Source organism: Gymnoscopelus braueri, assembly GCF_963280865.1.
Source record: "Gymnoscopelus braueri genome assembly, chromosome: 19".
Classification (NCBI taxonomy): domain Eukaryota; kingdom Metazoa; phylum Chordata; class Actinopteri; order Myctophiformes; family Myctophidae; genus Gymnoscopelus; species Gymnoscopelus braueri.
Genome location: NC_137621.1, coordinates 46,985,978 through 47,012,853, shown reverse-complemented (window position 1 = coordinate 47,012,853; position 26,876 = coordinate 46,985,978). Strand labels below are relative to the sequence as shown.

General features: G+C 41.8%; 1 protein-coding gene across 1 annotated transcript in view; it reads left to right on the top strand.

The window, feature by feature from the left end:
- The first annotated feature begins 2,885 nt into the window (after positions 1 to 2,885).
- Positions 2,886 to 26,876, top strand: part of LOC308074941 (leucine-rich repeat transmembrane protein FLRT2) — an 84,109-nt gene continuing 60,118 nt past the window's right edge. The window contains exon 1 of the mRNA XM_080414496.1: positions 2,886 to 2,996. The gene's annotated coding sequence lies outside the window, so the exon portion shown is untranslated. The remainder of the gene's footprint in view (positions 2,997 to 26,876) is intronic.

Here is a 26,876-nt window from a genome sequence, read left to right as displayed (position 1 = left end):
ATTGGATCCTCAAACTTTCTGCTAAACCAGCTAACTCCACCAAAGGGGCTGGTTTTGCTGACTCCAGGCTCCACCCCCTTTTGACCTCCAACCTCATTGTGAGCTTGGAGGTCCATTCAGCTGTTCTTATCAATGATGAACAAAACCTCCTAACTCCATTTTTTTTTTCTTTTTTCATTTCCTGAAAAATGAACATTTTGGAATTAGCTGGTTTCTGCCGGACAGCAGAGCTATTTGAAATCCAAAGAAATCAAAAAATGACAGATTATTTCCCGGTCTTAATGGATTAAAAATAATATATACAAAATTACAACATAAACGGTGCACTCTCATTTAAATAAATAATGAGCACATAGGCAGGTTTCCCCCCCCCTCTTTCTTTCCTCCCCCTCTTTGTAAAGCATCCTCCCTCAAAGTAATGGAGATTCCAGTTAAGCTGGGAGGGGTATGAGCTCACTTTAATGCTCCCTTTAATAACACAATACAGATGGGATGTCTTTACCGCTGTAATTAGACACACGTAGGGCTCTAGAATGGGTCACGGCGCGGCTGTGTGTGTGTGTGTGTGTGTGTGTGTGTGTGTGTGTGTGTGTGTGTGTGTGTGTGTGTGTGTGTGTGTGTGTGTGTGTGTGTGTGTGTGTGTGTGTGTGTGTGTGTGTGTGCGTGCGTCACCGCGTTTGCACTCTCATCAGAGAGGTGATATAAAAACAGGCGGCGTTTGCGGCCCGAACCGGCGGAATTCCCCTTTAGAAACAAGAGAACCACATTTGCGCTGCATTGTTCTCTTGACCTTTCGGTGGAACTCTCAGCTCAAGAAAAGAAGAAGGGAAAAGAACGTTATCTGTTCCTTCAGGGGGGGGGGGGGGGGGCTGCTTCTCGTTCACATTCTCCTCATTGCTAGGGCTTGAGAACGGGGGGAGGGGGGGTCTGCCTCGCAAAGCCTCGCTCTCATCACATGGTTCTCATCTGGCAGAAAGGGGGGGGGGGGGGGAAGCCAAGCGTCCAGGTCCCAGCCTCCCTGCCACCTCATCTGGCCCTGGTGGATCCCGTACCCACCCACCCACCCAAAACCCTGGCACCCTTCTCCTTTTGTCCCCCCCCCCCAGTCAGTGGTGTAAAGTAACTAAGTAAATTTACTCAAGTACTTGAGTAAATGTACTAATTTTGAGACATTTGTACTTTACTGGAGTATTTCCAATTTTCTATATTTTGACTTCTACTCCACTTCATCTCAGAAGCAAATATTGTACTTTTACTCCACTACAAATATTTGAAAACTTTAGTTACTAGTTACTTTGTAGATTTTCATTATATTACAAAATAAACATACATTAGATTACAACATACAAAACATACACGGATCTACAAGCTCAAAATGCGTCGCGATGCATTGTGAGCTTGTAGATCTGCTATTTTCAAAACAAATTAATACATTTTATACACTTAAAAACTTGTGAAACGGGACATTTTTGCATAATGAGTACTTTCTACTTTTGGTAAATTAAGTAGGCCTACATCTTGATACTAATACTTTTGTACTTTTACGCAAGGACATTTTGAATGCCGGACTTTTACTTATAAAACTATTTCTACATTGCAGTATTGATACTTTTACTTAAGTAAAACATGTGAGTACTTTTTCCACCACTGCCCCCAGTTTCTCTTAGTTCAGCCTCTTTGCCAAAATGAAAAAAAAAACAAGAAGTGCTTGAAACTCTAAACTACCTGTGAGCTCACTCACTGCTGGGGCTCGAGGGTTACACACAAAGGAGGGAAACATAGAAAAGGGGGGGCTGTTACGAAAAGTATTATACAGGCTCTCGTCCGGAGGTGACTGTGCATGTGCTTGTGTGTGTGTGTGTGTGTGTGTGTGTGTGTGTGTGTGTGTGTGTGTGTGTGTGTGTGTGTGTGTGTGTGTGTGTGTGTGTGTGTGTGTGTGTGTGTGTGTGTGTGTGTGTGTGCGCGCGCGCGCGTGCGTGCGTGCGTGCGTGCGTGTGTGTGTGCGCGTGTGTGCGTGTGTGTGTGTGTGTGTGTGTGTGTGTGTGTGCGTGTGTGTGTGTGTGCAGGGGGCAAATAAGCCCAGAGAGCTGCAGGAGGGGAGTCGTTATAGGAGGAGGAGGCGGTTAAGTTACACCGGGGGTAGGAGAGAGAGAGAGGGGAAGCGGCGCGGAGGTGTTGATCTCGCTGTGTAATCGGGTCGAGGCTCTTGCAGGCTCCCCCAGCAGCTCCTTTAACCCATTGAGACCGGGAACGCATTATGTGTAAATTTTTGATTTTAACCACTTCAACCATTATCTTATACTTTGGGCAATTAAAAAAATAGCAGATCTACAAGCTTGTAGCGCGGCACAGAGTGCCGCGCTACGAGCTTGTATATCTGCAGTTTTTTAGAGACAATCTTGAACATTTGTGCAAATCTTTGAATACATGTTTTTGAAACAACGTTTTTGCTTCTGGGGGGGGGGGGGGGGATCTGGGGGGGGGGGGGGGGGGGGATCTGGGGGGGATCTGGGGGGGTCCCTGGAACAACATATTTTGAAGGGGATTCGGCAGCCAAAAACATATCTTTTTGGGGGGTCCTTGACAAGAAAAAGTTTGAGCACTACTCATATAGCAACAATATTTTTTTTCAGAAAAATACACATTTGTGGAGACATTTGACAGTTACAAATGTGCGCTTAAAAATTGTAAAAGATTTGCACGAATTTTCAAGATTTTTTTTTTAATAGCGAGCTAACACATAGCTCGTAGCGCGTGTCTGTAGCACGTAGCTCGTAGCTTGTAGCGCGTAGCTCGTAGCGCATAGCACGTAGCTCTGCAAATTTTTGAATAGCCGAAAGAAATCTTAAAATGACACCGATTATTTCCCGTTCTGAATGGGTTAAGGCTTACAGGAGGTGGGAGAGAGAGAGAGAACGACGGGTGACAGACAGCGAGAGCCAAAGGAAACTCTCAGGGCTCTCTGACTTTGGCTCCAGTCCGACACCTCTCAGAAGGTACGGTAAATAGTGGCTTTACCTAATTGCCAGTTTGTCATTTGCACAATGTCATTTCGAGCCCGCTGGCATTTAATGGCCTCTGTGGGCTATGTGAAAAGCGGGGCAATTGCATTTTTGGGGTTTCTCTTCTATACCCCAACGATGGTTTGACGTTTTAAATAGGCGGACTTATTAAATGGGCTGTACTGCCACAGAACTGTAGTCACTGGAACTTTCAGGCAAAGCAAAAAATATATATATTTCCAACCTCAAGAGCAAAAAAACGAGTGATATGTTATAGCATTGAGTTTCAGATTTTTTGGTAGGTACACATTTGTTGGAATGTCCTTGTTGGTGCTTTAAAGAGATAGTTCACCCCCAAAATGACTTATTTCCTATTGATTACACACCCCCAAAGTGTCAACTTTGAGTCTCCTACCGGAGGCTTTCTGCTGGTCATCAAATTATTGGCTTAGGAATGCGACAAAAACTAAATAAATCTCCACAAATTCAAGGCTTCACAGGGTGTGTAATTGACAGAAAATAAGTCGTTTTTTGGGTGAACTATCCCTTTAAGTGAGATAAACTCATAATGGGATCATAGTGGATATCAAACTTACAGCAGACAGTATGATGTTCAAATGTCACGTCAGGATTAAACAGCCCGTTCTGCACGACTCAATTACAGCTGAGCATGCAGATCATTTAGCAAACATATGCATTTTCACTTTAGTTTTCTCCAATTTAGAATATTATATATATTTTTTTTTTCAGGATTCACATCTGTGGATTTTCATCACGGTTTGTTTACCAGCTATGTTATCAGCTATGTTAAAAAAAGGGGGTGGAACGCGCCAACATGTTTTCATGTCCGCAGGGAGTCTCATATGAGCTCGCCTATATATAACAAATCCTGGGGAAAAAAAGGCTTATGCTTCCCCAGTTGATCAAACATATGTATATTAGCACTTTGAATCATCAGCTCATGAGTCAAACTAACTGCCGCGCGCGGCCATGCTGTCCATGAAAGCGCGGCTGTGTTCGCCGCATCCTCACTTCAGGGAAACTAACTGATGTAGTAATAATAGATATCAAACGACGTCGACACGTGGAGATCAAAGTCTCTCCGGCTCTAGCCGTATATATATATATATATATATCACTTGACAGAGTGGAGAATAAGCTTTCGATTGTGTCAGTCTATCATCTTGTCATGAGAGAAGCCGCGCGCTGGGCTCCCCAGAGCATTGAATCGGGAAGATGTTTTGGTTTGAAAAGGCAAGTGAGTGATTTCTCGCATCGCAATAAGTCTACGTGCTGCTGTGTAACCACTAAAGCCCTATTCTATATATCTAAAAAACGATATAATCATATATTTTATAGATTCACTTTCCCCACACACACACACACACACACACACACACACACACACACACACACACACACACACACACACACACACACACACACACACACACACACACACACAGAGTTCGGGCATTTTTCAAAATGCATTATTATTATTAAATTGTTTGGATTTTTTTTACCTATAATGACATGGCCGATGGGGTTAATGTGGATACAAAACGTTATTGATCAGTGGTAAAAAAGAAACCACAGTTATGGCTTTGTCCAGCTGGCAGAGACTATGCAGGCCTGTGGTTCTATTTACAGACATTGATTACTGAATTAAATTAGCAGGACAGGGGCTGCAAATCATCCGCCCTTCACAGGACCGTGGCCGGGACAGAAACTTCCTGTAACAGTCAGAGTCCCATTATGCTGACTGTCAGCCAGGTTTTAGTTTAGTTTAGGCTTTTTCCCTATAGTGAAAATAGCCCTGTGTTATCAAAAACATAATTATACAGCTCTGCGAGAGACAGAGACATTATTTTATTCATTGACTCCCCATGAACAATGGAGAAAGTTCACAGAACACTTCAGAGGCAGTGTTGCCATGTCCTCTTATTATAAGCGACTTTGGGCTTATTTTTTCTGTAAAGTTGCTTGTAAATAATGTGGGGATTTTTGGGGGCTTGTTCTTTAAACCAGTGGTTCTCCAATAGTGTCATGTCATGGACCCCCAAATGAATATGTATTTGTCCCTCCCTAACCAGCCATCTGAAAAGCTTTAGTGGCGGGGAGACCCGTACCAGATTTGTGTTGCTAGAATCTTTAAAAAAATCTTCCAGATTTTATTTCATTTTGAAAATAGCAGATCTACAAGCTGCAAATAGCTGACGTATACAGTATACAGGTTTAAAGTGCTCATGTGGCCTATTAATAGTCGCTTCTTTTGGGCTTGTTTTCCTAGACCTGGTTATTCCTCTACACTAAATCTGGCAACGCTGTTCAGAGGTATAGTTTTGGTGAAGGGAAACATTCATGTGCTTTTCAGCCGGCGTCGAAGTTCGTAACTTTTGAAGTTTGAAATCAAATCTCCTCAACGGCGTGAACCCCCCCCCCCCCCCCCCCGCCCGCATTTATTCAATCACAGCTTATTATCGAGGTAGAAAAGTCAGTCCGTGGGCACCAGACGTTTTTTTTTTCACAGTAATAGCGAAAGTGCTGTTTTGTTGGCCTGGTGGATATTGAAACAGGCTGACAAACCCCCTCGGGGTGACTCTGATTTTTTTTCGTTGCGTATCACACACGTGAGCGTGGACGGTCGCAGCTAGGCGCGAGGCGCTGATGTAACGATTTTGCCTCTGTTGAACAGGTTATGGGGGTGGGGGGCTACCGCCGCGGCGCTCCAGGAGAGATTAAATACTAGAGAAAACCTACACTTTGAGAGTTTAGGCGCGCTTACACACACACACACACACACACACACACACACACACACACACACACACACACACACACACACACACACACACACACACACACACACACACACACACACACACACACACACACACACACACACACACGCACACGCACTCACAGCATGCCTACGTGGACAGCAAAGTGAGTGGGTACCTAATGAGCGCGAGATAAGTATGCGAGTTGACTTGCCCTCGGCAGGCTGGCCTGCCTTGGCTTGGGAGGCCCGTTTAAAGTGGGCTCCAGCCCCAGGGCTATAGAGAGAGCTGAAATATGCAGGAGAAACACAACGTTGTATAGGAAAAATGAAACGCGGAGCGGAGCTTTCTGGACGGTTCCCGGGGTATTCTCTTACACAAATGAGGCGAGACACATTGAGGCTACACGCTGTGACTTTCCCTCCATACAACTTGCGAACTGTGAACAATGCCGGGGCAGAGGGGGGGGGGGGGGAGGGGAGGAAGGGGGGGTGGAAATCGTTTTGCCCTCCGTTAGGTATTCTCATCACCACTGCTCTCTCCCGCGCCGCCCCGCTCGCGCTTTAGTCTCGGGCCCTTTACCGTACCTCTGCTTAGCAGTGGTGTAAAGTAACTTAAGTACAATTTTGAGGTGTTTGCACTTTACTTCGGTATTTCCAATCTCCAATACCTCTACTTCTACTCCACTACATCTCAGAGGTAAATATTGTACTTTTGCTCCACTACGATTATTTGAAAACTTTAGTTACTAGTTGATTATTATTACAAGACATACATTAACCACTTCAGCCCTATATGCATTTCGGCCGTTTGAAAATAGCCGATCTACAAGCTCACAATGCGTCGCGATGCGACACATTGTGAGCTTGTAGATCTGCTATTTTCTATAAGATTTTGATACATTTTATACATTTGAAAACTCGTGAAATGGGACATCCTGCATAATGAGTACTTTCTACTTTTGTACTTTTAAGTATATTTTGATACCAATACCTTTGTACTAGTCAATTTAGAATTCCTGACTTTTACTTGCAACAGAGTATTTGCAAGTATTGCAGAATTGATACTTTTACTTAAGTAAAAAAATGTAGTACTTTTTTTCCACCGCTGCTGCTTAGCGTATTGTGAAAGGCTTGGGCCACAAGGTCGCCCGTCGTCCAATTCTAATGAGTTGTGTAAGGTTTTTTTTTTCCCCGCCGTGGCATGCTGAAAATGCATATCGTTGCAAAGGAGCCACAGCCAATTCTAGGTCGTTACACCTTATCGTCGGGTTAGAATGTATTACCTGTGAATACAAGATACAGGCCCGGGGAGATTAAGTGGCTCCGATTCATCACAGCGCCGGTGATAGCCCCCCTGGAGCAGATAAAACGGTGGCTCGCACGGATGGGGGATGCATTCTGCATTCTGTTATTTTAAGAGAGTAAATTATATCTGAGGTGCCGGCATATATATCCCAAAGACCTCCCACCGAGGCCCAGTCGGGGTGCGGGTGCGGGGGGGGAGTCTAGTCGTGAGGAAAGAGAGGAGACCAGACGAAGAATTAGCAATAAACGATAAGCTACATTTACTTCAAGGCTCCCCAAATCTTGCCTCGCTAAGCGAACGCCCGCGGGTTTCATTTATATATATTCTGAGAGAGCAGTATAGTGGGAGCTCTCTCCGAGACGGTAAACATTGTGTGCTTTTAAAGAATTCATTGCGGCATCGTGTGCCGCTTGGCTCGGAAAAACCCATTAGTATCGACCAGGGAGGGGGATGGCGAACGAGTGGGTGGGTGGGGGGTGGGGGGGGGTAGACACACTGGTAAGATACGTGACTAAACTCACTCTAATTGGCATTTCTGTGGAGGCCTGGAAGATTGGCGCTGGCAACTGGTCGGGGGCCGTGTTTGACAAGATGCTGCCAAAGAAACAAAACAGAAAACAGTGGAAAGACAGAGGTCTGCCAGAAGGGTGGGCTGCATTGAATCTTTATTAAAAAAAGCTTACGCCCCAATCAGCGAGGCTCTGCTCACTGCCAGCTAAATTATTTACCCTCTATTAGTCAGCCAATACCTTAGATACACAATGCCAAAAAGGTTTATTTTAATGCCGCTCGGCGAAATAAACAAAAATGATGCAATGGCTTGTAAACAGTTATTCTGTTTGCTCATTACAAGTATACGCCGAAAGATAAATGAGTGCTGATAATACAGTGCGCGATTAAATCAGCACAAAATGACAGAAGCGCCCGTTCTGTCTTGGACGGGGGATACTGCAGGCGACAGCACTACACAGCAAAATCCAGGGTGTTAATTACAGGGTCCATTTTTTTTTTACACTTTCAGACTTTCAGCTGACACTCAGGCTTTTTGGGCTGTGTTAGCTGACAGAGTGCGAAGCCATGCTCACTTGATTAGCCGGGGCGCGTGCCTGTTGCTGTTTCGCGCGCGGACATGTCGTGTCATACATTAACTGAAGCCTTGAGCTGATATCAAATGGAAGGCGAGAACAGACCAGGCACAGAGAGAGAGGGGAGAGTGCGAGCAGGGGACATCGAGAATTAAAGCATGCGAGAGAGTGAGGAGGAGAAAGCCAAAGGAACACTTGCACACGATTTTTGACTAACGGAGTGGCACAAAAAAATTGTTCCTTTGGACGGTGCGTGATGATGTAATGGCTGTCATGGGGCAGAGCCAGTCGGTGGGTGGCAATCTGTGGTCGACCAGAGAGCTTTTAGTGGGCACTCGGTTCAGCTATTCGCCTGCACTCCCCCCTATTATTCCCCTGCAAAACAGCCGTTTTGATTCGGTCAACACCGTCAACAAACGGCCGAGCTTGTAGATCTGCTATTTTCAAACATTGTAGTACTTTTTACTTTTGGTACATTTTGATACCAATACTTTTGTACTTTCACTCAAGTACATTTTGAATTCCGGACTTTTAATTGGAACAGAGTTCTTCTACGTTGCAGTATTGATACTTTTACTTAAGTAAAACATTACTTTTTCCACCACTGAAAACAAGGCAGCTCACCCTCGCTTTGGTTTCTCCATATGGCTGATTGGGCGATCATTGCGACGGAGGGGAGCGCGTATGGATTTTTCTTTAGCATCCGCGACATCTGAATCCATTCACGTAATCCAAGCGCGAGAGGCAACAGCTATCGTAGTCAAGCTGCGAGAAGTAAAGCACTTGATTATGATTTGTGGTTTAACCCATTAAGACCCGGGAACGCATCTGATTCCGTGTGTCATTTTTAGATTTCTTTGGGCTATTCAAAAATAGCAGATCTACAAGCTCATAGCTGTCAGCTGCCGCGCTATGAGAAAATATATGTTTCAAAGCGAACATTTGTAACTCAAATCTTTGCTTCCGGGATCTGTTTACAGTTTAAAAAAATTTAAACTCATGTTGCTATAATATCAGTGGTCCTCAAACCTTTTTCAAGTCATGGACCCCCAAAATGTATTTGGCCGCGGACCCCCATCTCAAAATATGTAGTTCCAGGGACCCCCCAGAAGCAAAGATTTGAGTTACAAATGTTCGCTTTGAAAAATATATTACTCAAAGATTTGCACACATTTTCAAGATTTTTCTAAAATAGCAGATCTACAAGCTCATAGCGCAGCTTGTAGATCTGCAATTTTTTGAATAGCCAAAGGAATCCAAAAATGACGCACAGATGCGGTCCCGGTCTTAATGGGTTAAAAGGCATTTGGGAAGCAGCGCTCCCTTAATTCCAGCGGGCCCACGACGTGGACATGTGGAGATCATTATGTCCGTACATGAAGCAAAAAAAACAAAAATGTATTGCCTCTGAGAAAACCCACAAACAGTGCCTGTGGCGTTTGGATCAATGTCACTCGTCTGACATTGTTTTGCAGTTTTGATTTAAAAAAAAGTACTTTTTTGAAGATGGAAGGCTTCCGAGTACACTGCCGTCCACTCTAATGTTTGTTTTGTGTTTTAGATTGTATCTATTGAATTTGCCGTATATTTTTGGCCTAAGCCAAACACTTTCCATTAGTTGATGAAACTATTGTTTCAGGACGTGACCCGGGTCGCACGTCCGCTGTAATCAAGATGTCGTTGTACTTGATTAGCAGTGGTGGAAAAAGTACTCTAATGTTTTACTTAAGTAAAAGTATCAATGCAATGCAGAAGTACTCCGTTACAAGTAAAAGTCCGGAATTCAAAATTGACTTGAGTAAAATCACAAAAGTGTTGGTATCCAAATGTACTCAGTGCCACTGGACGTCTAAAACGTCCATTGATAATAAGCCCCGAGTGCCACTGGACGTCTAAAACGTCAAAAAAAAATCCAAATTTTGTTTTTATTTTTCTGGGGAAAAACATGTTCAGAACCCAAGATATGATGATTTGAAGATTTGCTGCTCCATCTTACTGAAAAAGGCTGTATCTCGGCTCCTAAGCACTTTTTTTTTACAATGAATTTTGGCTGTGGCACTCAGAGCCAAAATTCCATAAATAAGCTGGGCACTGAATGATTTAAAGTACCAAACGTAAAAGTACTAAAATGTTTGAAAATAGCAGAATGCGACGCATTGTGAGCTTGTAGATCGGCTATTTTCAAATAGCCTAGGTATAAAATAGGGCTAAAATGGTTAATGTATGTTTTGTAATGTAATAATTGATATCTGCAAAGTAACTAACTAATGTTTTCAAATAATTGTAGTGGAGTAAAAGTACAATATTTGCCTCTGAGATGTAGTGGAGTAGAAGTAAAAGTATATAGACAATTAGAAATACTCTAGTAAAGTAAAAGTACCACAAAACTCTACTTAAGTACAGTACTTGAGTAAATGTACTTAGTTACTTTACAGCACTGTTGATTAGTCTGACAAAGAGCTTCAATCAATTCAAGCTAAATGTCACTTTCAACATACGAGGCACACACAGGCGTTTAATTTGTTTTCAAAACGTGCAAGCAATACTGAGACATGTGTTCTCAGCGTCTGTCGGTGTTTGTCACATTTTGACAAGCAAATTGAAGGTTGCAGAGCAATTGGGAGGAAATTGATGCACTCTACTGTAATTGTGCTAATTTACTAAAAAGCTCCATTACAACCATCCAGTGGTTGTTTTGCTTGGTGACAGCTAAAACCGTGGGCTGTTGATTTTGTGTTATTGTTTGGCTATATTGCAACTGTCACCAACGACGCAGATCAAATGATTTAACTTAATCTGGGAAAAGCCACAGTCAAAGGCGAGCTATTTTCAAGCTAAAGCGAGAGTATTTTCCCATGACAGAGTTGTCTAATTCAATTGTTGATAGGCATAATAAAAATACAAATAAATCCTTAAAATTAGATCAACTTCAGATGTTATGCCGATGCCTAATGAAACTATATTGAGTCGAGTTGCGCAAATCAAAAGTGGTGTTGATTTCACAGATTACACCCTCTTTAGAAGCTTTCATCACTTCACTCATTATTCGCGGGGTATAGCGCTTATTGAATTTCTAAGTCACACTATGATTCCATAAGCTAATATAGCTGAATTAATGAATGTAATTAGCTTCCAGACTTGGCACTTATTAGCCCTGAGCACGCCGAGTTAGAAGGCTGAAAATGCATCATAAGAAATGTAATCCTTCCTTTCATTTGTGAAAGTGCCGGGACAGCCCTGTATAATTTGGCCATTTGAAAATAACCGATCTACAAGCTCACAATGTGTCGCAATGCCACGCATTGAGAGCTTGTAGATCTGCTACATGCTATTCTGCTATTTGCCAACTTGTGAAATGGGCATAATTCTGCATAATGAGTACCTTCTACTTTTGGTACTTTGTACATTTTGATACCAATACTTTTGAACTTTTACTCAAGTACATTTAGAATTCTGGACTTTTACTTGTAACAGTAAAACATTTGAATACTTGTTCCACCACTGGCTTTCTGTATGGTTTAAGTTTGAAGCTATAGTCGACATGGTGAATGCACATCACAAGTGGGCTGATCGTACTGTTGGTTTGTGCTTGGAAAATGAGTTTGATCCAGTGGTTTCTCTACCGGTGGATCCAGAAGAAAAAGTGCGCCGGAAGAAGGTTGAACATGGGTGGCAAACAAATAAGCCTTATTTTATACCGCATTGTGTGATGGTGTCGCACAAAAACTGCAAAAATATCTTATTCACTGTACAAACTCCCAAGCGTTGTGAGCCTTGATCTTTTTTTTTGTTCTTTTTTTGTTTTACATTTCAGAAATTTGCATAATTTCTGCCATTTTCTGAGCTGCCTATAATTATGTCTATAATGACATGCCTAAAATAGGAAATTCAGATTTAAGGGTTGTCCAATGCAGTGGTTCCCAAACTTTTTGAGGCTTAAGGCTTATCCTGTTAAGACCCAAAAGCGAAATCTGAGGTTTGCCCGGGACCCGAACAAGTGAAAAATATTGGTCGGAAAATATTTTCACGACTTCTTAAACATTTGTTTTCTGATTTAGGGAACTTCTTTGATTTAACTTTAAAAAATATATATTCTTGAAATTATTTTTGAAAAATGTTTGACTTTGATTTTTGTGGAAAATATAATAGAAAATATTTTTTTGGAAACCAAAAAATAGTAGGATATTCACAAGCGAAAATGGATCCGCGTCTCACAAATAATATGTTTGGGAAACACTGGTCTAATGGCTTTGGTTGCGAAAAAATCATGCGGTTGCATGATGAAACCCAGTAAGAAGCGCTGACTTCACAACAGTAGCACGCGGGCCCCCGGCATGGTGCGGCTGCCATGGCGGCGGCGGTGCCACGCTGTCATTATATCCCCGTCCCCCGTCCTCCTGATATACGTAACCCCCACCCCCCCCCCATGCATCCTCTATATCCACTGTATGGCTTCACAAGTAGCTTTACAGTAATGCTGGAGGCAGCTCGTATGTCTCGTGACATGCATGCGCCGGAATTTATCATGGCTCGTGTGTGTGTGCGCTACTCAAGGGGGGATAAGAGCTGAAGTGGGAACGACATCAGTCTCCATTTGTTCAGCTGCTGGGCGACATGATTAAGTGGCAGAGATAAGATCCAGAGAGACGCCGCTCCCCCCAGACCGCTGTGTCCCAGAGCGTGCGTGCGCGCGCACGCACGCACGCACGCACGCGCACACACACACACACACACACACACACACACACACACACACACACACACACACACACACACACACACACACACACACACACACACACACACACACACACACACACACACACACACACACACACACACACACACACACACACACACACACACACACACACACACACACACACACACACACACGTGGAAGAAGTACTCACATTGTGTGTTTCAGTAAAAGCAGCATTACCACAATGTAGAAAGGCTCTGTTACAAATAAAAGTCTGCTATTCAAAATGTACTAAAGTACAAAAGTATTCGCATCAAAATATACTACTTTTACTGAAAGTAGAAGTACTATGCAGAATATGTCCCATTTCACAAGTTTTCAAATGCATTTAAAAACAAAGAAAATAGCTAATCTACAAGCTCAAAAAGCGACACGTTGTGAGCTTGTATTTGAAAATAGCTGAAGTATAAATAGGGCTGAAGTGGTGTATGTTTTGTAATAATAATGTAAATCTGCAAAGTAACTAACGTTTTCCCATAGCTGTATTGGAGTCAAAAGTATAGAAAATTAGAAATACTACAGTAAAGTAAAAAATCCTCAAAAGTGCAGTACTTGAGCACATGTACTTAGTATTGTGTGCGCACACACACACACACACACACACACACACACACACACACACACACACACACACACACACACACACAGCTATGAAGTTGTCAACGGCATATGAAGAACATACTAAATAGACATGTGTGCTGATATGCACTACTTACAGTGCGCACACACTCACAGCTATGGACAACGTATGATGAACATACAAAAGCAGCATGCACTGATATGCACTTAAAGCGTGCAAACGCACACACAAACGCACACACACACACTGTGGTTGTTCAGTAGAGTGGCTGTCCGTCGTGCTCCACTGTGATTTATTGTGGCAAATTGAGAGAGTCCAAGAAGTGAGTCATTTTGTGTATGTTGGCACGGCAACGCCATAGGCTCAGGGTCAGCAAGCCACTGGGTGCACTGTGAATGCCAATAACTGCGTATCCGTGAAAAAAAAAAGAGAAATGTCATCGTGACCTCCCGTTCTCTTGTTATACCCAGTTGAAAATAGCATGTTTCACCCAAAATACATAGTAAAACACAGGAGCCGAGATACAGGATTTTAAAGTAATAAGTTAACCAAGAAGCGAATGGAGCAGTAAATCTTCTGATCACGTTATCTTGGGTTCTGGACGTCGTCGCCCCCCCCGCCAAAAAAAAAGAAAAAAGGACGAATATGTCCGTGAATGGCAGCGAATGTGTTAATGGCCTACTTTGTGTTGCACAAAACATTAGTTTTTATAGTGGGAGTGAAAATGGTGAAAGCTGCACTATCCTTTCCTCTTCTACCCCGGATTTGCACCCGTTTTCCTTCCGCACGTCCTGAAATGTTTACCATTGAGCTATTAGAGCCTGCCTGCTTGCTCAGGGGATAAATTCAATCAGGCCAATCAGGCCAGATCCTGTGTCTATAGGTGAGACATGACCTTTGACACAATCTAAATGTCTCAATGGAAGAGCAGGGAGACCAAATACAACCACCCCAATTGTATACGTTATAATGTATCAACATACTCTACCATAGAATGAACAAAATTACATTTTATTCATTAAACAAAAGTGCACTAAGACCTGAGGCCGATTCTATACAAATGTCTTCTAAATCCTAGGCTGCACTAGACTTCCTGCTTTCGTGTATAGAGGGGCGGGTTTAAAATCAGCGCGGAGAGAATGCGCCTGATCCCATTGGTTCACCGATCTGTCCGTCAGCCCCCGCCTCGTCAACACAACATTACGAGCGACGCCCACTGCAGTCTGGTTGGTTGGCGAAATGAAACACTTCCTATAACGGGTAAGCCGACACGCTGGTCCAGGCTTTTATTTTTTAGCAAAATAAACTATAAAAGCCTGGAGATCGAGGCTATCTAAATCCTAACAGTGTTTTCTGAAGAGAAAAAAACGTATGTTGCTATAATCAGTGGTTCTTCTCAAGGAACCCCAAAATTATATGTATTTGGCCATGGACCCCCCCATCTCAAAATGTGTTGTTCCAGGGACCCCCAAAAGAAAAGATTTGAGTTACAAATGTTCACTTAAAAAATGTATATTTTCAAAGATTTGCACAAAATGTTCCCGATTAAAAAAATATATACAGATCTACAAGCTCATTGCGCGGCACTCGGTGCCGTGCTATGAGCTTGTATATCTGCTATTTTTGTAATAGCCAAAGTATTGAAAAATGGTTAAAGTGGTTACACAGAAGAGTGGTTAAACAGAAGAATGAATGATGCATTGTCTGAACTTTCACGCTAGTACAGGGCTGCAAAGATCACAGAGTTTCTGAGTCGCACAATACGAGTGCTTGAAATCTCCAGGAATGAAATTAGCGGAAGCATTGAATAATCCATGCTTTGCAAAATGCATCTAAGGCTAAAAGCAGCTCCAAAGTGGTTGAGTTACAGGGTGATTAGCATTAGAAACAGAAAAAAATCAGCAAAGAGCATATTGTACTTGTGCTGCATGCACTTATGTGTGTGGATGCATGTATAGGCCTGTGATATACTGTATAGGCAGTACATTTACTCAAGTACTGTTCATAGGTACAATTTTGAGGTACACTTTTTAGGTACTTTCACTTTACTGGAGCATTTTCAATTGTCTATACCTTCACTTCTACTCCACTACATCTCAGAGGCAAATATTGTACTTTTACTCCACTACAACTATTTGAAAAGTTGAGTTACTAGTTACTTTGCAGATGTAAATGATTACGTTATAAAACATACATTATTTGAAAATAGAGTTGTGAGCTTGTAGATCTGCTATTTTCAAACATTTTAGTACTTTTACTTTTGGTATTTTAAAGACATTTTGATACCAATACTTTTGTACTTTTACTCAAGCAAATTTGTAATTCCGGACTTTTACTTGTAACAGAGTACTTCTACATTGCAGTATTGATACTTTTACTTAAGCACGTGTGTATATACACGCGTGTGGGAGGGAATAATTATGGTATACCCTCCACAAAAAAAAACTAGAACACACCACTGCTTAAACTCCCCCTAAAACAAATTATACGGCTGAAACAATATTCATTACAGTGAGAGATTAGAGTCATAACAGTGGGGGCTTTGGGGCCCCTGCGGGGCCGCCATTAGCAACGCGCTCTGTCAGGGGCCCCTGAGTGACGGCTGTGTTAGGAACCAAAGCTTTATTGTCATGTTTTCAGGGGCTCGTAATCCAAACCCCCCTCCACCCCCCCCTGCCAACGCAGGTTATCAGCGGAATGTTCGATGGTGTGTGTGTGTGTGTGTGTGTGTGTGTGTGTGTGTGTGTGTGTGTGTGTGTGTGTGTGTGTGTGTGTGTGTGTCTGTGTGTCTGTGTGTGTGTGTGTGTGTGTGTGTGTCTGTGTGTCTGTGTGAGACACAGTGCGATATGTTGTGAGCTTGTAAATCTGCTATTTTCAGCCTTATAGGCTTAGGGGTTTAGGCTCTACATCAAATCTCTATGACAAAAATAGCTGATATGCAAGTTCACAACGCGACAATCGGGGGGAAAAAATTGAATTCATAAAATTGCTGTCGTAAAATGTTTATGTACTCACAAGTATAGTAATGTGTGTGTGTGTGTGTGTGTGTGTGTGTGTGTGTGTGTGTGTGTGTGTGTGTGTGTGTGTGTGTGTGTGTGTGTGTGTGTGTGTGTGTGTGTGTGTGCGTTTGCGTTTGCGTTTGCGTGCGTGTATGCATGCATACATGTGCATGTTTGCGTGCGCGTGCCTGCAGATATTTGTGTGTTGATTAAAGCGAGTGGGAGCAGTTTGGCACCACCTTCACCCGCAAAATAGTCCGGTGCCAAAAAACTGCCGTCGTGGCAGGGGGAAAGCTTACCAGCACAGTGTGCCCTCCTTCTCCTTTCTGTTTTTCCTTGCTTTCATCTGAGGTGAAAAAAGTACTCAAATTTTTTACTTCAGTAAAAGTATCAATACCGAAATGTAGAAATACTATGCTACAAGCAAAAGTCCGGAATTCAAAATGTACTTGAGCAAAAGTACATAAGTATTGGCATCAAAATGTACTTGGAGTACCAAAAGTAGAAAGTACTCATTAAGCAGAAGGTCCCTTTTCACAAGTTTTCAAATGTATAAAATGTATGAAAATCTTTTGAAAATAGACGATATGAACGCCACAACGTTTTATTAGCCGTCAGATGAATAACCCAACACAAGCCCTTCCATCCCATAATTAACATGAGATTAGACCATGGAAATACTGCTTCACCGCTCTGACATTGTGTGACAAGCCACGTCCCAGCAGCACGACCGTTTTATGGATCAGCAAGCCTACACTAACTGTCATTAACACTGGAAAGAGAAAAAACACACACACACACACACACACACACACACACACACACACACACACACACACACACACACACACACACACACACACACACACACACACACACACACACACACACACACACAATATAAGGATGGTGCCTGTCCTTGATGATGCTCTGACCTGCGCACCTCTTCTTGTACAAATAGTTTATTATTAGATTATTGGCTTACTTATGTATTATTTTATAATCAGATTACTATTTCTATGCATTTGATGTATCATCTTGTGTTGTCCTTGCTTACTGTAAATCGCTCTGGATTAAGAGTGTCTGCTAAATGCCTAAATTGTAAGTTGTAAATTGTACAGTTCCTAACTTCCTGGAGCGAGGGGAGCTCACCTCGCATTATGCGTTCTGCTGACCGGACTACCCGGCACCCACCGTAGGTTTTTCTAAGACAGCTTGACAGTACGTTTTCAATGGAGCTGTTGTAGTACAATTTGAGGATACGGGGGCTAACTCCGTACTTCTTCGAGTCGATAACCTTCCACTGTTCAAAACAAAGTGGCTGATGAAGAAGCTAAGTGACCATTTTGTTAAATTGTTTTGTGAAATTCTTCTTCTTCCAATTAAACTTTTAAATGAAAAAGTAGATAGTCTTGATTAAAATGTAGCTGCAGCGACTAGTGTGAAAGGTCAAATGACCAAGTCCAGGCCCGGATTTACACAGTCCCCCCCCCCCCCCCCCAAAAGTGACCTTTTGGATACCTGCCAAAAAGTAACCTTTCAAATGACCAGGTCCGGATTTACAGAGGCCTATGTCTAAGAAGTATTTAATGCAAATTATCTCTGACACACACACACACACACACACACACACACACACACACACACACACACACACACACACACACACACACACACACACACACACACACACACACACACACACACACACACACACACACACACACACACACACACACACACACACACACACACACACCATAGTCTAGATTCAAATCAGCCTTCAATTCCAGAGCCACAAACAGTCACTGAACATGTTTCACTGCCACACCGGGCCCCAACAGAGCTACATCTTAAACCACATCAGCACACGACACGAACAGCATCCAACACGAACAGCATACAACAAAAACATAATACAACACTAACTGCAGCAGCAGCAGCATCCAGCAAAGGAAAAGGAAAATTTAGGCATGTCACAATTATTACATGATCGCCTAAGTATTTGAGATAATTGCAATACTTTTTCGGATAATCGTCATAATCATTTCCATGTTGAAAAATGTTAATATGTTTTCAAACATTTAGAAAAAAGTGGAAATAGCGGACTGCTATTTACACTAATCATGTTTTTTTAAAGTATAAAGTTATTGAATTATGCAAGATATTTGTCATATCTGCCCTGTGCACCTTTTGTTTACGAAGCCTTAAAAGCCAGACGATGTTTTATTAATAATGTTGCAAAGTTCAGTGTACGACAGAGTTCAACAGATACGCATTTAAAACGTTAATTGCAATTATTTGATCGTGACAGTCCTAAAGGAGGTTCCTACTTTGCGCCGTCTTCATCAGCCGTCTTCAGGGGAAACCCCCGAGAAGGACAAGGTCTTCGGCCGTTCGACCGTGCGGACCAAGTCTTCGGAGGAATCCCCCATGCAGACAAACCCATGGATAGAGAGAGATCTCCAGATCTCGTTCTCTAGGGCAGGGCATCCTTGGATGAGCCTTCCAGCGGCAACCCCCGCCATCTCTCTGTACATCTGGTTAGCTTCACCAGTACTTTACATCTCCATCCTCCGTACATCTGGTTGGCTTCATCAGTACTTTACATCTCTCTGGTTAGCTTCACCAGTACTTTATTAGAGGTGGATGGTCTAGGAGGGTGTTACACTGTAGGTGAGAACATCGGTCTTCTGGGCATTTACGATGCAGATGTCATCTGCATCGTCATATGTGTGTGTATGGGTGTGTGGGTGTATGGGTGGGTGGGTGTGTGTGTGGGTGTGTGTGTGTGTGTGTGTGTGTGTGTGTGTGTGTGTGTGTGTGTGTGTGTGTGTGTGTGTGTGTGTGTGTGTGTGTGTGTGTGTGTGTGTGTGTGTGTGTTTATAAAAATAAAATAAAAGACGGGGGGAGCCATCTAGACCTCCTAGTTGTAGTAGTGAAGCCCAGTTCTTGCTCCTCGCCTCCACTGATGTCTTAATGCATAGTCCAGGCTTATAATGAAGAGGGGGGTGTGTCCCCTGCAACACCTCTGCCAGCCTTGAGTATCAGAAAGAAAGAAAGAAAGAAAGAAAGAAAGAAAGATTAATTCAAGTAACCGAGAGCCACATATACGTTCACTGTATCCTGTCACAACATGCAGCCTAGTAAACGTATACTGTATTCTGTCACAACATACACAGCCTAACGTACACTGTATCCTGTCACAACATACAGCCTAGTATACGTATACTGTATCCTGTCACAACATACAGCCTAGTATATGCATACTGTATCCTGTCACAACATACTGTACACACTACACAGCCTAGTATACGTATACATGAGCTTGTAGATCGGCTATTTTTACAATGTTTGCGTCTTTCTTATGTAATATTTGACCATTTGGACGATTTAGTATTAAAAGTCATTAAATTGTAACTTTATAAATGTGCAAATACCCTGTTTACACTTATAGGGCATAGCAGTGGCGGCCATTTTGTGGTGTCAAACCCATATTTTTTTTTTAAATAAATGATGTTAAGCCTGGAACCAAGCCATGCAGAATCCTCGTGAATGTGTGAAGTAATTTACTAGGCTCAGTGGTGCAAAGAGTACTCAAATTCTTTACTTGAGTAAAAGTACCAATACAACAATTTAGAAATACTCTATTACAAGTACAAGTCTAGTATTCAAAATGTACTTGAGTAAAAGTACAAAAGTATTGGCATGAAAATATACTTAAAGTACCAAAAGTACTCATTATGCACAACGTGTTACGATGTGACGCATTGTGAGTTTGTAGATCGGCTATTTTCAAATAGCCAAACTATATAGGCTATAGGGCTGAAGTGGTATGTTTTGTAATAATCCAAATCTACAAAGTAACTAGTAACTAAAGTTTTCAAATAATTGTAGTGGAGTAGAAGTAAAATATTTGTCTCTGGAATGTAGTGGAGAAGTAAAAGTATTGTACATTTAAAATACTCCAGCAAAGTAAAGGCTCCTCAAAATTGTATAGTACTTGAGTACATGTACTTATTACTTTAGTTTACACCACTGACTAGCTGCATACTGTAGCCTGTCTTAGCATCACAATCAAACACAGCTCAATACTACAACATATTCACTTCACCACATCACACAACAATGCTTCATCCTGACTATAGTTGTTGTTGTTGCTTTACCAAGTCAAATAAAAGTGAAATTACACGCAATTCCATCAATTCCTTTAATGCTAAGCAGCTAATTAGCCAAGCTAAGTCACCTGCAGAAACTCACCTCAGTTTGGTCAGATGGAGAAAATGCACTTCTGTTTCCATAGTCTAACTGTACTCAACGTTCATGTGGAGTAAAGTTACATTATGAGTTGTTTATTTTGATCATTCACTTTCAAAACTTTGCAGAGCTTGTAACAAACTGTGTGTGTGTGTGTGTGTGTGTGTGTGTGTGTGTGTGTGTGTGAGAGAGGGGGGGGGGGGAGCCCGACAATTGGAGGACTTAAAAAGCCCGCCCCTCCCTGCTTCCTAGGGAGTGTGGAGCAATAACTAACTACCTTCAGTGGTGGAAAAAGTAATCAAATGTTTTACTTAAGTAAAAGTATCAATACTGTAATGTACAAATACTCTGTTTCAAGTAAAAGTCAGAAATTCAAAATTTACTTGGGTAAAACTACAAAAGTATTGGTATCAAAATGTACTTAAAGTACCAAAAGTAAAAGTACTAAAATGTTTGGAAATAGCAGATCTACAAGCTCACAACGCGCCGCGATGCGACGCGTTGTGAGCTTGTAGATCTGCTATGTTCAAATAGCCTATGTATAAAATAGGGCTAAAGTGGTTAATGTATGTTTTATAATGTAATAATTTAAATCTGCAAAGTAACTAGTAACTAAAGTTTTCAAATAATTCTAGTGGAGTAAAAGTACAATATTTGCCTCTGAGATGTAGTGGAGTAGAAGTAAAAGTATTGACAATTGGAAATACTCCAGTAAAGAAAAAGTACCTCAGAATTGTACTTAAGTACAGTACTTAAGTAAATGTACTTAGTTACTTTACAAACTGATCGCTACCAATGTACATCGTTCTCTACTTGCGAGTAGGCCGGTGCACTTCGTTAATGCAGGTATAGAATAAAGTCAATCTTTTAATAGGAAAAACGTAACAATTACAATACTGTATAGCAACATAAGTTTGTCAAAAAACTCACATCGCGTCACTTCGTGCTGCGCTGCCGCTGCAAGCTTTTACATCTGCTATTTTTTTTTTCTCTTGAAAGTGTTTAAACATTTTTTTTTATAATTTTGAATTTCTTAACACAAATCTTCTCTTCTGGGGGTCCCTGGCACAAAAAAAAATCAGATGGGGAGGTCCGCGGCCAAATATATATCATTTTGGGGGACTTTGGCACAAAAAAAAGTGTGAGAACTACTGATTTAGAAGGCGTTTGTAGAATCGTCCTCAGGTCTTAAACAATACAAAACATTCACAATACTGTATTATGTCGACCTGTTATCTATGTGTTGTTAGCCAGCGCTAACGTTTCCCCACACACCTACCTCTCCACTTGCACACATAGTGTACAGTACATATACGCCCACACAGTGGTGTAAAGTAACTAAGTACATTTACTCAAGTGCTGTACTTAAGTACTGGAATATTTCCCATTTTCAATACTTTTACTTCTACTCCACTACATCTCAGAGGCAAATATTGTACTTTTACTCCACTACAATTATTTCAAAACTTTAGTTACTAGTTACTTTGCAGATATAAATTATTAAATTAAAAAACATACATTAACCACTTTAGCCCTATTTTATACATACATTTTCTACAAGCTCACAACGCCTTGCATTGCGACTCGTTGTGAGCTTGTAGATCTGCTATTTTCAATCATTTTTGTACTTTTATTTTTGGTACTTTAAGTATATTTTGATGCCAATACATTGTACTTTTACTAAAGTAACATTTTGAACACAGGCCTTTTACTTAAGGTAACAGACAGGTAAAACAACTACATTGTGGTATTGGTACTTACTTAAGTAAAGAATGTCCACCGCACTGCACCCACACAACTCATTAGCAGGCATAGGTTACGTCACGCAGAAATAAACTTTTCATCAAGTACAGCGCTATTATTAGGCCTTGTGTTTTTGCTGCCTGCGTACATGCCGTTACAAACAGGCCAATTAGAAAGACAAAGATCGTGTCTTTGACTGCATTGTCTAAACTCATCAAGCGCCTTCATTTAGATGACGGTGATAATGGGCCGCATCTCAGGTATCCAATTACGTCGTTGTGTTCGGGATAAATTACTGCTGTTTGTAGTGCTGCTGAACTCTAGTTGACTCTTATTGTTTTTTTTGTCAGTCGTTTTTCTTTTACTTCACAGAATTTTCGCCCGTCAAACTCAAGACTTTATGATCAGGGGTCTTCAACGTTTTTCAGGCCAAGGACCCCTTAGCTGAGAAAGAGAGATGAAGCAGGGACCCCCCACGACATATTGTATGAAACTGCCTTGCGGATTAAACGTTTTTCATAGATTTCATAGATAGTTTCATAGACATGTTTGACAGCATAAGTCATCAGTGTTTGTAGGATTCATGTGTATGTGTATGTTCAGACATTTAACCACTTAAACAACGCTTAGTAAACTTGACCTTTGGCTCTGTACTTGGTCTGTTCTTTTTCCCCTCTACACCTAAACCTCTATGCCAAAAATAGCCGATCTACAAGCTCACAACGCCTCGCGCTGCGAGGCGTTGTGAGGTTGTAGATCGGCTTTTTCTGGCTAAAGCTCTCCTCCGAATAGGGATGCTAGGATTCGAGTGGTAAGTGTAAATGTAATGTAGTAACTCTGAGGACCCCCTAGGGGTCCTGGACCCCCTGTTGAAGACCCTTGCTTTATGTGGTTTTCTTTGCCCTGCTGTCAGTTTTGTACTCAGACAGAGGCTCAGGGTTTCAAGGTGTTGGTTTTGACGAGAGACTTTTAATTGTCGAGTTAATTGTAACGACTCTACCTATTGTCGGCATTCTAGAACTAGATGATGCGGTTAAAAATAGATTATTTTCTTTCATTATTTATTTGATTAATTAAATAACCGGGAAGCATGTTTTTTTTCAAAAAGTAAATTCTACTGTACATAAAAAAATGGATTGTTTGTTTGTTTGTTTATTTTATTTGACACGATTACTTTGGACAAACCAGTTGCATCGTTTGAGTGTTCTCGATTTTCAACGCCTGTCCACAGAGGGTTTTTCTGAATAGGATAACGCTATAATCTAAAACAAACAATCAAATACGAGGACCTAAACATCACTATAATCAAAAACAGACAACGAATAAGCCGTAAAACAAAGGCAACATAATCGTACCAATAAACCAGTCCAGATCTATTCATGTGAGCACTGTTGTTTCGATTTTAACCATCATTTGAGCTCTCTGTTGAACACATTGCGATCAGGGAAAAAACAAAGAAGCCAACTGGGTACTCGAAGGAGATAGAAAGTTTAACAAGTATATTTATTGATGGTGCTTCGAGGATCAAGGTGGAGAATTAAAAATAAAGCTGCACTATTTCCTCTTCTACCCTGGATTTGAACCCCGTTTCCTGTGCAAGTGCTGACTTTTTTTTTACCATTTAGCTAATAGTGCCTGCCCGCTTGCTCAGGGGATAAATTCAAACAATTTGTGTCAGATCCTGTGTCTATAGTGAGACATGACCTTTGACATGAGCTAAATGTCTCAATAGAATATCAATTTGGGGGTCCTTGACTAGCCTGGTAAACCATGATTGGCTCTTGCACTTTTGGGCCGTAGCGTGACGGTCCAGGCACCCTATAGGCTGCAATGCCAGCCTGACAAGCGTGTCGCGGGTTCGACTCCCGTTCCCAACGACCTTTGCTGCGTGTCACCCCCGCCCCCCCCATCTCTCTCCCCATTTCCTGTCAGGCTACTTTCCCTATCCCTCTCTAAATAAAGGCATAAAAAGCCCCAAAAATATCTTTAAAAACAAAAAACAAACACCCACCCAGCGCTTGGGGCCAGACCATTCTGAAGACACATGATAATGTGAATTCACACGAAGGGTTTACCAGGCTAGTTCTTGACATGAAAAGGTTTGAGAACCAGGGGGTCCCTCAGCAAAAGTATAGTTAACATAGCATCGCAATCATTTCAACCACTTCAAAAATAGCAGCTCTAAAAAGCTCATAGCACATCAGTTCATGCCGCGCCGCAAGCTTAGTACATCTGCTATTGTAGAACATCTTTTTTGACATTTTTGAAAATGTTTTGAATTGAACACAACATCTTCTTTTCTGGGGGGTCCCCGGAACAAAACCTTTTCAGATGGGGGTCCCACGCGCCAAATATATATATATATAAATAAAGGGGTCCCTGGCACAAAAAAAGTTTGAGAAGTATACTGATTTAGAGCTTTTAGCATACAAGTCCATCTTGGCCACGGAGCCAATAAACCTTCACTGCACACATACAGACAGACAGACAGACAGGGGGGGGGGGGGGGGACCTGGCCCCTGGCCTGGAAGCTGCCACTTCCACAAGTTACAAGCGGCTGTCAATCATGTCCGGGGTCCAGTAAATGCCTACGGGGTGACGCACCAAAGTGCAGAGCCAACCTGAAGGGAAATGGAAGCCACTATTTAACACAGGCAGGGAAAGTGCTCCCGCGCTAATGACTTTCTGCTTGTGTTTGGAGGTGGTAGGGGGAGGTTAGGTGTGTGTGTGTGTGGGTGTGTGTGTGTGTGTGTGTGTGTGTGTGTGTGTGTGTGTGTGTGTGTGTGTGTGTGTGTGTGTGTGTGTGTGTAGTGGTGTAAAGTAACTAGGTACATTTACTCAAGTACTGTACTTATAAGTACCATTTAGAGATATGTTTTACTTTACTGGAGTATGTCTAATGTTCAATACTTGTACTTTTTATTCCACTAGAATTATTTGAAAACTTTAGTTACTAGTTACTGTGTAAATTGTGATGATTATTATTACAACACATACTGTACATTAACCACTTCAGCCCTTCAGCTATTTGAAAATAGTAGATCTACAAGCACAGCGTTTTGACTACTTACTTTAAGAACATTTTGATGCCAAATCTTATGCACTTTTACTCAACAGCTTCAACATACTTTAACTTATAAACTTAAAACATATATATGCACAGCACAATGTGTTGTTAACTAGATCGGCTATTAACTGTGTGCAACGCTGACAAAACTAATTACAACTCAGGTTAGTGTTAAAAATGGCAAATAGATAGCGGAAATATCGTTTGTAAAATTGCCATCCTAAAGTTCTGATGTCCTCAGACTCCTCACAACAAGTATAGTAAGATGAGATGTTGTACGTGCGTGCATGTGTGCGCGTGCACACTTCTCCTCCTGATGGAATGGAGGGAGTGGATCTGCGTGATGTATGGGCACCACTGTAAGGTAGCCTCTCTCTCTTTTAGGGTGCAGCGGTGCTCGCATTAGCCATGGCTTTACCGGGCAGCTCAGTGAGTTATGGCCCCGGGGTGGAGGTGTGGGTCAAGCTCCCCCGTTTTATATACACACACAAGCTAATGCACTCACACAGATGAGCTAGCTTATGTAGCGCGGCGCTTACCACTTTGTGTGGTCTGTGCAGCAGTGTCGATTTTGACAGCAAATATTGATTCAGTCTTTAGTCTTTTGAATACAATTCTGTTTAGTTTTAGTCATCTGAAATGTTTTACTTTAGTCGACTAAATGTCATAAGGTTGATTTAGTCGTCAAAAATAGATTTTTGGCGGGCCACAGAAAATCCGATTATTTTCTGACGTTGCCAGAAAATAATCTGATTCTTCTTTGTTTGTTCTTGGGAGTTGCGGCTTAATGCAGAGATCGTCATCCTTGTTTATTTTATTTCAAGGACCCCCAGTTTTATATGCACTAGGCCACGGATCCCCATTTGAAACTGTCTTTCATCTCAGGGACAACAAATCTACACTGTTAAAGATGTTTTTTTATTGATTGATTGAATACTTTATTACCGGTAGTCAAAAACGTAAGCAGCACAGAGTACAGTATAACATTTGAGCTAAAAGGATAGTACAAAAAAAAAAGGACTGGGGCCTTGTTTCCATTGTGGCCCTATGTATTCAATTCATCCTTAGAGCATAGAAATTTAACGCATTAATACATGTCATATTTAACGAGAGAGCAACAGATAATGGACACCTTGAGACGTGTATGAACTAGTCAACATGCGTAGACACAATCAGTTCACTCAGGGTTCAGTTTGTTGGTGATATCCCCCTCCTCTCTGGCCATTCATTTTCAATGCCAGTGAGGGGATATAGTCTCTGTCGGGTGGAAACCTCATATGTCCAAAAATAGCA